At 55.2% G+C, this 12,667-nt stretch overlaps 1 protein-coding gene across 3 annotated transcripts in view; it reads left to right on the top strand.

Moving 5' to 3' along the window:
* ARAP1 (ArfGAP with RhoGAP domain, ankyrin repeat and PH domain 1) overlaps nucleotides 1–12,667 on the top strand; it is a 68,861-nt gene that overhangs the window by 536 nt on the left and 55,658 nt on the right. The gene's annotated exons all lie outside the window — the stretch shown is intronic.

Raw genomic sequence — 12,667 nt, 5'->3', positions numbered from 1 at the left:
GCATCTCAATTCCCCACCAGCAAATGGGGCATGGCTTCCCCAGAGCCCCTACCTGGCCCAGTTGCTGGTAAAAGGAAGTATGTGTTCAGGGAATGGGGTCACGCTGGGACTGGGGTGGTTGGGCCTGGAGAGAGCAGGCTTGGGGTGCAGCCTGGGGACAGGGGATGGGTGTTTGGTGCAGGGCCGCGGGGGAGGGGGGGGAATCTGACCAGGAGCCATCACACTGTGGTTTCTGCTATATACATTCCCTTCCCCCACATCCCATGTCCTGGGGAGCCTTCCCTGATCCCAGATAGGTGGGAGGGGGGTGCTTCAGGGCCAGACACCTGGGGGTACTCAGAAGGATTTGACTCTCTGGTGGGTCCCAGGGTCGCAGACTGAGGCACTTGTGAAAGCTATTCGTGTAGACTACCCAGTGGCCAGGCTGGGAGAGACCACCCAGCAAGATCATCACAGGGTAAAAGGAGCCCAGCAGAGCTGTGAAGACAGGTGTGGACAGGTGCAGGCCCCAGGGGAGGAGATGACTGGAATGGGCTTGGCAGTTAAGTGGCAATTTACAAGGATAAGGACCCTCCAAAGGCGGGGGGTGTAGCTTGTGCAAAGTCAGGAATTTGGGTAGTGTGTCTGAGGAATGGCAGAAAGATGGGTGTGGCTGGCAGAGGGGCAGAGAGAACTCATCCTGTGTCCCATGCCTGGCTGGGGATTGTGGGGACCAGGCCTGGGGACCCTGCCTCCCCACTGGCTACTGGCATATTGGAATAGTTTAGGAAGGGGTGTCCCAGGCAGAGTACCGGTGACTGATGAGGTGGAGGGGGCAGAGGCCACCAGGGCCCCGATTGCCTCCAGGTTTTGTTTTGCTTTCAGGCCTCCCACTCAACCCCAGCTTTATGCCCCCACCACCTGGGCTCCAGCCATGCTTCACACATCCAGCCTCAGCTTTTTGTGCAGATTGTTAATCCTCCTCCCAACCCTCTAGAAGCTTCGTCCCCATTCAATTCCCCAGGTCCTTTGGGACTTCAGCCTTCAGAGATGGGGTGCTGTTGCCCCTTCTTCCTGTCCAGCCTTCAGTCCTGTGTAATGGCACAGCTTAGGAAGGGTCTCCTTGGAGCTCTGTGGGGTTGGGGCCTGCACAGCCATGGGGCTCACTGGGACCTGGGGCCCCGAGTCCTTGTGCAGCCACCAATCACTATGTGACTCTACAAGTCCCCAAATTCCTCAGAGCCTCCATTTCCCCATCTGCAGGATGGGGTGATCAGCCCTGGCCTCATGCCCCAAAGAGAGACGGTGCTGGGACAATAGTCAGGCCTATCTGCTAAGTCCTACCTCCAGCATTGAGTGTTATGAATGAAAGAAAGAGAGAACCCAGGGGAAGGGGTCAGTTTAGAGGGGTTGGGTGGGGGGTATCTGAGAGTACCGGGAGCTAGTGGTGGACCAGGCCTAGGGCATCGGCTGGAGGTGGGGAGTCCCTTCCATTTTCCGGAGCCCTCTCTCCTTCCCACCCAACTCTCCCTTGGCTGAGCTCAAAGCCACCCGCCACTGCCCAAACAAGTGGCCTCTGTTCCCAGGGTGGGGGGAGGGGAGGCAGGCCCTGGGCTCCAGGCCCGCCTGTCCAGCACTGACCCTGGCCCCCCACCCCTCACTCTGGGTCTTAACCCTTGGGGGCCTGGACCGGGCCCTGGGCTCCTTGAAGGCTGGTGATTCTTGTTCACCAGCTGTTCGCTCTACCCCGCTTCAGGCTCCCAAAGGTTCTGTCACATCAGGAGGGGATGCAGTAGGAAATGGGGAAGGAAGGAGGGAACAAGGGTGGGATAGGCTGGAGCAGATATGGCCATGGACACTTAGAGACCACTTGTCCCAGAAACTTCTTTCACAGATGGGGAGACTGAGGCCAAGAGCTAGACATCAGGGTAGGATCACACAGAGACCCCTGGTGGGGGTCAGGACAGGTTCTGTCTCCTAGTCTGGCCTCTCTGGGAGAAAGGGGAGGGAGGGAGAGGGAACTTTTTTTTTTTTTTTTTTTTTTTTTGAGATCGAGTCTCGCTCTGTTGCCTAGGCTGGAGTGCAGTGGCCCAATCTCTGCTCACTGCAAGCTCCGCCTCCCGGGTTCACGCCATTCTCCTGCCTCAGCCTCCTGAATAGCTGGGACTACAGGCGCCCACCACCACACCCGGCTAATTTTTGTATTTTTCATAGAGACGGGGTTTCACCTTGTTAGCCAGGATGGTCTCCATCTCCTGACCTCGTGATCCGCCTGCTTCGGCCTCCCAAAGTGCTGGGATTATAGGCGTGAGCCACCGCACCTGGCTGGGAGAGGGAATATTCTTTTTTTTTTTTTTTTTTTTTTTTTTTTGAGACGGAGTCTCGCTCTGCCGCCCAGGCTGGAGTGCAGTGGCCGGATCTCAGCTCACTGCAAGCTCCGCCTCCCAGGTTCACGCCATTCTCCTGCCTCAGCCTCCCGAGTAGCTGGGACTACAGGCGCCCGCCACCTCGCCCGGCTAGTTTTCTGTATTTTTTAGTAGAGACGGGGTTTCACCGTGTCGGCAGGATGGTCTCGATCTCCTGACCTCGTGATCCGCCCGTCTCGGCCTCCCAAAGTGCTGGGATTACAGGCTTGAGCCACCGCGCCCGGCCGGGAATATTCTTTGTTGAGTACCTGCTATGGGCTGGACACTGCACATTTGTCATCTAATGATTTACATAATTGCATAAGAGTGTAAGAAGAGCATCACCCTCCAATATCATAGTGGAAGAAACAGCCTTAGAGAAAGCTGAGTAATAACATCAGCGAGAATGAGGTCAGCAAACATGCCTACAGCACTGTTGTAAACACTTTTATGCATGTTAACCAATTTCATCCTGCCAATAACCCAAGAAATTAGGTAACATTCTACAGATAAGGAAACTGAGGCACAGAGAGGTTAAGTAACTTGGGCAAGATTAAATTGGGAGGGTGGTAGAGAGACAGGGTCAGGACCCAGGTGTTCATTGCCTCCTTTGTCTGACTTCACTTTGATCTTAACTCTTTGAGCACCTCCCAGGGCTGAGTGAGGTGCTTTCCCTGGGTGGTGACCGAGGCAGCCTTGAACAGAGTGTGACCCCAGCTAAGCTGACCCAGCCCCTCTGTCTGGAGCAGAGTCCAGTCCCTTGGGCAGCTCTTCTTATTCCCTTCTCTGGTCTTGGGCAGGTTAGAGTCAGCACCCTCCACAGCCCTGTGCAGAGAGGTGTTATGTTTTAGAAAGGAGTTCTGTGCTAAGGGTGGCCACTCCAGGGGTCTGAACAGCATAAGGATTTGGTGGGTGGAGAGACATGCCCGTCCAATGTACATGCCCCACAAAACTCGGGGCTGCCGCTGAATCAAAGCCAGTGTCCCCAGCTCTGATCAGAGATAACATTTTTTCCACCTTCCCCCACCCCTGGCCAGGCCCCCAAACCATATGTACATTCCAACCAGTGATCTGAGGAGGACAGTCCCAGCTGGAGGCAGATGACCCCAGATGTGAGAGATGGTGGGGGGCAATGCATGGATTGTCTTCCCCATGGCCTTCCTGTGGAATGTCTCTCTTTCTCTCTTTCTCATCCTTAGGCCATAGTAAAGAGGGGAAGAGCCTGTCCCATAATTAGGTCATCTGTCCTAGACCATTGGGACAGTCAGAGAGTGGCTGGGAGGGGACGTGGAGTTAAGTGACCAGTTCAATAACAAATCTTTTTTTTTTTTTTTTTTTTTTGAGACAGAGTCTTGCTCTGTAGCCCAGGCTCAAGTGCAGTGGTGTGATCTCGGCTCACTGCAACCTCCGCCTCTCGGGTTCAAGCGATTCTCCTGTCTCAGCCTCCCGAGTAGCTGGGATTACAGGCAGGTGCCACCATACCCAGCTAATTTTTGTATTTTTAGTAGAGACAGGGTTTCACCATGTTGGCCAGGATAGTCTTGAACTCCTGACCTCGTGATCCGCCCACCTTGGCCTCCCAAAGTACTGGGATTACAGACGTGAGCCACTGGGCCCGGCCAACATATCATTATTTAGTAATAGTAATAATAGTAGCAGTAGCTATTGTTTCTTGGAAGCTTACTATGTGCCAGGCAGTGTGGTAAGCACTTTATATACTGAATTCATTTAATCCTCAAAATAGTCTTGTGAGGTAGGCACCATTCCCATTTTACACATGAGGAAACTGAGATCCCAAGAAGTTAAGTGATTTGTCCAAGATCATCCATTACATAGATAGCTGGGAATCTACATTTCCATTGCTTCACAGTGAAAACCGCAAGCACTGGGAGGCACTGCAGACAGAGGAGATCTAAACCCAGTCCTACCCTGGGAATGCCTAGTCAGTGACAGGCAGAGACTAGAGGACCAACTGGTCAGGTGACATTGTTGGTGACCAACTGTGGATCTGGGATGCCCTCAAGGGTACAGGGGTATCCTGCTTGCAGACTGGACTAATTGCTGTCAAATCCTGAGCCCCCGTGGCCCTGGCCCTGGGATGAGTGTCTTGTGGAGGTCTAGTTTCTGCTGTTGTCCTATCCACCTTGGCTCTTGTTCATACAGTGGTTCTCCCAGACCCCATTTTGCTGATGAGACTAAGGCCAGTAAAAGATGGTGACTTGCTTGCAGTCTCCCAGCCAAGGAAAGCAAGAGCAGGCACTGGAACCCCGGCATGGCTCTCTGAGGCCCGCACTCTACCACTCTGCCTGAGGCCTGGTTGGGGCTTCCTGAAGCATTCAGCTTCCTTCAGACCCTGCCCACACTGCCTTGTTACAAGGTCCAAGTCTTTTCTCCCTGACCAAACCAGGAACCTGATCCTGTTGGGGTGCTGGGGCTTTGCTACAGCAGGTGTCAGTAACTGAAACCCTGGAAACATAGTTCCAGAGCCCAGAGACAGGGACCACCTGTGGTCCAGTGTGTGGGGCTCAGCGTCAGAGGGGCCTAGAGGAAGATTCAGGCATCAGAGAGTCCTCCCTGAGGGAGTGTGTTAAAATCTCCCTCCTGTCCTTATCTTCATTGTTGTGAGGGCAAAGTTAAAGGCAGGAGGGTGGGAGAAGATCAGGAGGGCCACTCCTCTGTCCCCATTCTCAGAGCGGAACCAGGGGCCACTCCTCCTGGAATCTTGGCTGTCAGTGGTCCTGGGAGAGCTTGGGCTGGCCCTGCCTCCTTCTGGCCAGGCCAGTGCTGGGGGTGGCTTAACCCCCGGGACAGAAGACCAGGAGCAAGGCTGAGCTGCCACTGCATTTTGGCTTTCTAGGTGCCAAGGTCTCCCCTGCCAGCTTTCCTACTGGCCCACTGAGCACTGCCCTACCCTGGGCATCCCCCTTTCTCCTCCGCAACCCATAATGCATAGGGCAGGGGTCTCCCTATAGTCAGGCACAGAGTCAGGAACCCAGGGTCTGCCTCAGGCCTCTAGCTCAGTGAGACCTTTGGCTGGGCATTTATCTTCACTGGATTCAACTTCCCTGGAGCTTCAGGGAGGGGCAGTAAGGAGGAGCCCTGGGGACCCCCCAGCTCTGGGGACCCTTACCAGCCCCCAGGTGTGAATAGCACAGGACAGAAACCAACCAAATTGGGCAGGTGAGAAGGGGAGGGAACCAGGGGGAGGGGGCTGTTTCACTCCTCTCCATTCCCTTCTATTCTCCACACTGAGCAGCTAGAATTTTAAGATTCTGAGTCTGAGATTCTACGCTGGTAAGATTCGAGGGTTTTAGGGTTTTATGTGCCTATGAGTCCCAGCTTCTGAATTTCTGAAATTCTAGGTTCCGAGAGCCTAAAAAGCCTCGAGTTAGGCTGGGTCACCCCCGAGCTGAGGCTGAGGCATGTGCCATGCTTCATCCAGGTTGGTGCAGACGGCTGAGGTCTGGAGAATTTCTCAGTGCTGGCTGGTGGGTCAGAGGCACAGCTGGTCTCCAGGTGCCAGGTGCTCCCTGCACCTACCACCCCCAGCACACACCCAGCTGCCTCCCTTTCAAGAAATCTGGGAACCCTACAGACTAGGTGGTAGTAGAGGGGCAGTCAGTTATCTTGGCAGTGGGGAGAGATGGACCAGGCCCCCTCTGCATTCATGGGTGATAGTGCAGCTGTTCCAGTGGACACCAGGGCGGGGTTGTGGAGAGGCTTGGGGAGGGCTGGTGGCTGGCTAATTCAAAGAGCAAGGTCAGGGTCACACTGCTGGCCGTCGGGGCTCAGCAGACCCAGGTCAAGCATTGAAGGATCAGAGCCAGGCTCAGGAGCCTCTGCAGAAAGTGGTAGACATAGATCAGGAGCCTGAGGGGAGGTATTGCCCTGCCTTACGGTACAGAAGGCTGGGCTTGGCTAAGGGGCTTAGGAGCTACCAACCCCAGCTGTTTCCGGTGCTGTCTGGGCCTATGGACACAGCAGCTGCACTCAAGAGGCCACAGGTCAGGAGCAGCTCTGCCCCTCAGAGAAGCACAACCAAGCCAGGAGCCCGACCAGGCAGTCATCCAGGAGAAGGGCACTGACGGCCAGGATTCCAGGTGTGGCCCCTGGTCCTGTCCACCTTTGGGACATGACACAGGTGCCCTTTGGGACACAGGAATGTCGTCCTGGAAGACTGCCTGGCCGGGCTCCTGGCTGGGTCGTGCTTCCCAGCCCCGGCCTGCAGCGCATCCCTCCAGTAGGTACTCCATGCGGGTATGGTCATCATTCCTCATGGGTTGGGGTAGGAGGGGCCCAGTTCTGCACCCCTTGATGTGTGAGCTGGTCAAGGCTTTCACCCACCTGAAATTTGGTCTCTTGGGCGGCGAGGCACGGTGGCTCACGCCTGTAATGCCAGCACTTTGGGAAGCTGAGGTGGGCGGATCACGAGGTCAGGAGATGGAGACCATCCTGGCTAACACGGTGAAACCCCGTCTCTACTAAAAATAAAAAATTAAAAAAATTTAGCCGGGCGTGATGGTGGGCACCTGTAGTCCCAGCTACTCTGGAGGCTGAGGCAGGAGAATGGCATGAACCCGGGAGGCGGAGCTTGCCGTGAGCTGAGATCGTGCCACTGCACTCCAGCCTGGGTGAGAGAGCGAGACTCCGTCTCAAAAAAAAAAAAAAAAAAGCAGCTTGGTCTCTCGGTCTCTGGGGACCTTTATCCAGGTGGACCGCTGTGTGGGTTTGCAGCTTAAATGCAAGTTTGTTCCCAGTGACCACAGTATGCCTGGTAGGGAGAATGGGCCACCCCTCCCCACTCCAGGAGCAGAGTTGGAGACTGACACTTTTCCAGGTGATAACAGGACAGCTCTGGGGCAGCGGCTCCCGTGCTTGGTGAAGGGGTACCAGAGCCTTGGCTAAAGGTTTCCCTCCCCTGCTCCGCCTGGGGCTGCTCTCTTCCTTCGGTGTCTTTCTCGGCTCTCAAGATGGACATGCTAAGCCTAGGGAGTCTGAAGATCCAGGGGGTGTCCAGTGGTTCTGTTCCAGTTTCTGTTCCACAGACATGAACCAGGACACTCATTTGCCTCTACTGCCTGTGGCCTGAAAACCCACATTTCTAAGTGCAGAACTGGCTTAGCTCACTTGGAGGTATGTGGGGGGTTGGGGAGGGAGGTTGCTCCAGTATCTCTAAGGTTGCCTAAGAGACAGGCCCCCTCCCCAGTTCTTCCAAGGAACAGGCTGCTGGAGATATCTGAGCTCAGGCAGGAAGGCCAAGGTCTGAGTCATGGTCCTAACTTGCTGTGTGGCCCTGTCTAGGTTCTTGCCCCTTCTGGGACTGGGACTTACTTTCATTTCTAGAAATGCGGAAGGTTGATTTGGTGGTTCCTAAGTGCCTAAGGAGGAGGTGGTTGGGTTGTGTGGTCCTGGTTGAGAAGGCAGGACTGGGGTCTGCCTAGTAGAACTGTAACTGGGTGGGACTGGGTGGAATGGGAGGCACCTTATGCTGGGAGGCTAGAGGCTGGGTTCTGGCCACACTTTGGCCACTGATTTGCAGTGGGCAAGTTGTCATTTGCCTGGTTCTCCATGTGTAGAATTGGGAAGTGTTCATTCAGTCAACAGATACTCACTGTGTGCCACCTTTGGGACACAAGTATCCCTGGTCTTGCCTTGAGAAACCTTGCACCCAGCCAGGGTTGGGGGTGAGATAGTATGTATGTGACAGACACAGTCACAGATGGTGACATCTGGTGTGATCAGGGCTGTGACCGTGGGAGTTAGAGACTGCTTCCTCGAGCAGGTGGCACTTGAGCTTGCAGGGTGAGGTAGAGAAAGATGTTCCAGGCAAAGGGAACCACGTAAGCAAAGGCCTGGTGGTGAAGTGCTGGTGTTGGAGCATGAGTGTGGAGGAAATGAGACCAGAGGGGAGGGGCAGGTGGCAGGAGCCAGTGGGTGGCAGCCCCATGAGCCCCACTGGGTAATGGGGAGGTCAGGGAACGGGTAGGCGGGCAGGAGAGGCAGCCCCTGCCTCAGGACTGGGGGTTGGTCTCAGAGACTCCTAGAAGTCTGGGGTGGTTCTGCCCTGCTCTGGGGAATGGCTGAGGGGGTTTGAGAGTCATACTTCCCCCTGTGTGGGTGAGGGCATCCCCAGCAGTGTTTAAGGGGCCTGCCCAGCAGGAAGTGCTGGGGCAGCCTCAGAGGTCAAAAGAAGGGACGGGCCTTGCCATGGAGGGTGCCAGGGAGCCTCAGAGTCAGTCTCCAACTCCTAGATCTCCCGGCTGAACCTTGGCACCTGCTTCCTCCAACTCTCCCTCGCTCTGCCCATCTCTCCAGGCAGCCCCATGTCCCAAGCCTCCTGAGCAGGGTGAGCCGGGGTCAAACCCTGACCGAAGGCCTCCCAGTCCAGCCCTCTGCAGACCCTGCCCCTGGCCACCCTCTTCTTGACTCTGTTGTGTGCCCAGCCCCAGCTGCTGTGGCTCAGGAGGCTTCCTGGGGAGGAATTTGAGGTGGGGGTGTGGGTGGGGGTGGGGGCACTTCAGAAGGGTGAGCAGCAAAGGTTAAAAACACTGGAAGGTGCCACATATTGAGTGCCTGCTCAATATGCCTGCAAACCAGGCCTTTGTAGATTTCCATTCATACATTTCACATATATTATCGATTGAGCATTTTCTAGATGCTGTCCTAGCCATGGAGGATACAACTGTGAATAAGACAAGGTCTGTGCCTCTCAGCTGAAGAGTCTGACTTTAACAAATATTCATACAAGGCAGTGTCTGGTAGTGATAAGTGGGATGCTGAAAAAGGAAACAGAGTAAGGAGATAGAGGCTAATGGGGTGCTTTTTAGGATAGAGTGGTCAGGGAAGAAAGGCCTTGCATTTGAGGAGGTGCCCAAATGGGTATGAGGAGTCATGCAGATGCCTGGGCAAGAACATTCTGGCCAGAAGGAGCTCGGGGCCCAGCAGTTGAGTGGGCGCATGCAGGGACAGGTTGCACAGGCCTGGCAGGCCGGCTGCTGGCTTTGAGTTTTACTTTGAGTGAGGTGGCAAGTCACTGGGGAGTGAGAACTGATCAGATTTGGGATCTGCTTCATCCCTCCCTCACAAGCCTGCAAGGTGGAGCTATCCTAGTTCCATTACACAGATGAGGAAACTGAGGCTCAGAGAAGTTAGAATAATTCCCAAATCCCACAGCAGGAGGAACCCCTGCCTGCTGCCTCTCTGTCACAGTGTGCTCCATCACCAGAGCACCCTGCTGTCCTCCATGACTTCCTGTTGTCTGGACAGTAAGGACCAGGGTCTTAGCATGGCCTTCAAGGCCCTTCTCGGTCGCACTCAGCCTCCCTCTCCCTCTATCACTTGACCTCCCCTTCTCCTTCCTGGGCCCTACCTGTCTCCATGCTGTTCCCTTGAGAGGACCCTTGATTCAGATTCTGGCTCCTGAGTGACTATGAGCCAGTTACTTAACCTCTCTGAGGCTGTTTCCTAATCTGTAACATGGCCTGAAGCCACCTGCTTGCTAGGTTGTTGGAAGGATTTTATGAGGCAATCCATGTGATATGTTTAGTGTGGTGCCGGGTAGACAGTAAGCACTGCGTAAGCGCCACCTTTTGTTGCTGCAAGCAGGGGTGGCTGGATCCAGTGAGCAAGTTCCAGTGTTCCCTGTGGCCCTGCTGGAGAATGGGTTGGAGAGGGAGACTGAGTCAGGGAGTCTTCCCTGGCTGTTGTCTGATTATATAGTCAGGGAGACTGAGGTCACACATCAAATTGGAGGCCAAAGCCTGTGGGGCTGGTCCCTCTGTCTCCCTCTTTCCCTTCTGGCCCTAGTCCTGGCTCCACCCATGTGGTCACCCTCCCCAGCCAACACAGGCAGCTTCCCCTTTCATGTGCCAGCAGTAAGGGACCCCCTTATCTTCTGTCTTCTGTATTCCAGGGGCCATCTAGAGACTAGGCAGGTCTGGGTCCCTGTTCCCCTGGGCTCCTACTTCTGGGGTGCAGAGGATCCCACCAAGTCCCTCCTCCTTGGTGGGCAGGAGCTTTAGGTTCCCAGTGAGCTCACAGAGGAGTCAGTTGGCGTCCTCCCTTTCCTTCTTGGGGCAGGGTGGGTGCTGGCCCTTGGCCCCCAGGGCACATGGTGAGGGTCTGTAGCTTGAGCACTGGTGCCACTGGGTCTGTCCACTCCTGCTGCCTGTGATTCTGTGGTCATCCCTGTGCACTCCCACCCTGCTGTGGTCAGCCCCATCTCTTCCTGTTTCTGCCTCATTTATGGTGTTCGGAGTCCCCCTCCTGCTCCCCCTGGGGCCAGCGGTCACAGGAGGATCTTCCAGGAGTCATCCTGTGGCTCCTCGGGCTGCCCCTTGCCCTCTATGGGAGGAGGTGCCATGGGAAGTCCCCAACCCCTGTAGAGTGTGTCTGTGCCGGAGGGCCAGGGAGGCAGGCCAGAGCCCCATCTTGCTGGTGGTGGGAGCGCCCCAGGTCTCTGTAGGTGTAGGGCTGATTGGGTCACCTTTCTGGGTGGGAAGGGACTGAGCTAGGCCGAGGGTGAGGACTGGGAGAGTGGGGAGGGTCCTGGGGTGGGGCTGTGGAGGGTTGAGGTCAGGAGCTACGCCATGTATCAGGTGAGCCCAGTGGGCTAGAGTGGGCCCTGGTTGCAGGGGGCAGAGGCCGGAGGCAGGGGTGAGGGCCCAGAAGTCCAGGCAAGCTGAGAAGGCTAGGGTGAATGGGGGCAGCATGGATGCAGGGCAAAGGTGTGCCCAAAACATGGTAAACAGGAAGGAGGTGGGGGAAGGGGCAGTGGTCCCCAGACCCATTTGGGGCCAGGGGTATGTGGTGCGGCCAGAGGGGCATAGTATGTGATAGACTTTTTGACAAGGCCTAAAACCAAACCATTTAACTTTCAGCTACATGTATTTGCAAGTGAGGTACGTTAGACATTCCTGAGTCATCCCACACCTCCTTCCCTACCTGACCGTCTTTTGGGGTCTTGGGCATGAGGGGCCCCTGGGTGAGGCTTAAGGTGTGGTGGATGAGAGTCAGGGCCAGGGTGGGGTCTGATAGTGTCTGGAGGACAAACCTCAGGGACCCTGGCGTCTGGAGTTTATTAGTGAGCCTCAGTCCATTTCCCATGTGAAAGTCCGAGGGCTGCGCTCTGTGCTGCTGGCCACCAGTGCCTGGGAGGGAGACCTTATTTGATTAGCTTTGTCTTAGACCCTTGGGAGGGTAAGGCAGGGGCAGGGAGGGGGCTTTGGGTCTCAGTCTCTTATTTTCCAAGCAGACAGCCTAGGAAATTAGCAATTTCACTTATAATAGTTCTGTTAGTAATCTATGCATGTTACACTTAAATCATAAAGCTACCTTATAATGATGGTTTTGGGGAGCAAACTGGAATAAACTCAATTCTAATGACTTAAAACATTTATCATTTTTTTCTAATTATAAAAATGGTACTCAATTGTGAAAACTTGAAACAGTGCCGACTTGAAGGTTGTAGAAAGTGAAAGTCTTTCAAGATTGGGGTTGGAGTTAGTGTGAGGCCTGAAAGTGGGGTCAGCAATGCCTACTGTCCCTTAGTCTTTCATGTCCCTTAGTCATTAATAAAACTGTGGCTTAGCATTTTATTAGGGTGATGCTGGTAGGGTTGCTGCAAGAAGGTTGTTAAAAGGTCCTGCCTCCCGCCAGGTCCACTGTGTGTGGGTGTGCGTGTTGTGTACTGCTCAGAGGTGCCTGGCAGGTGTGTGGAAGTGAGGGAGAAGGAGGACTGAAACCCAGCCTGTCCTCTTCTTGCTCAGCTGCTTCCCCTGGTGTGGGGCTCCTGGAAGAAGAGGAATCTTTTTCTTCTTTGCCTAACGGCCACACGTGGGTTGGAGACAGCTCTCCCCCGGCTCCCCACATTCCCCAAGGGGAGCTGTTGAGTTCATTGTATGATGAGAGTGTGCCGTGCGGGGCGTTCCAGGCGGAGGTCCAGAATGCCGTGGAGTCAGGTCTGGTCTGGAGCTCTGCAGAGGGACATGGCTGGAGATAGGCGGTGGTAGTCATTGGTGTCTGGGGTGACTGAGAACCTCGGGATGCGGAGGGAGTCTAGCCCAGAGCCTGGCTACAAGCCTAGCACCCAGGGTCAGGACTAGGCAAGACCTTGGGGCTAGGGACAGGAAGTGACTGCCTGGCGGCAGAGGAGTGAGCAGAAGAGCAAGCTGACCTCCAGTACACACGCGGTGGCGTGTCATGGTCATCTGGGTGCCAGGCTCTAGGAGGCAGGGGGTGACAGCTCTACTTTGTGGAGGGGAAACTGAAGCTCAGAACGTGAT

The sequence above is a fragment of the Theropithecus gelada genome, chromosome 14 (genome assembly GCF_003255815.1).
Source record: "Theropithecus gelada isolate Dixy chromosome 14, Tgel_1.0, whole genome shotgun sequence".
Taxonomy (NCBI): domain Eukaryota; kingdom Metazoa; phylum Chordata; class Mammalia; order Primates; family Cercopithecidae; genus Theropithecus; species Theropithecus gelada.
The sequence above is the reverse complement of the archived record's forward strand: the minus strand, read 5'-3'. Positions and strand labels throughout refer to the sequence as shown.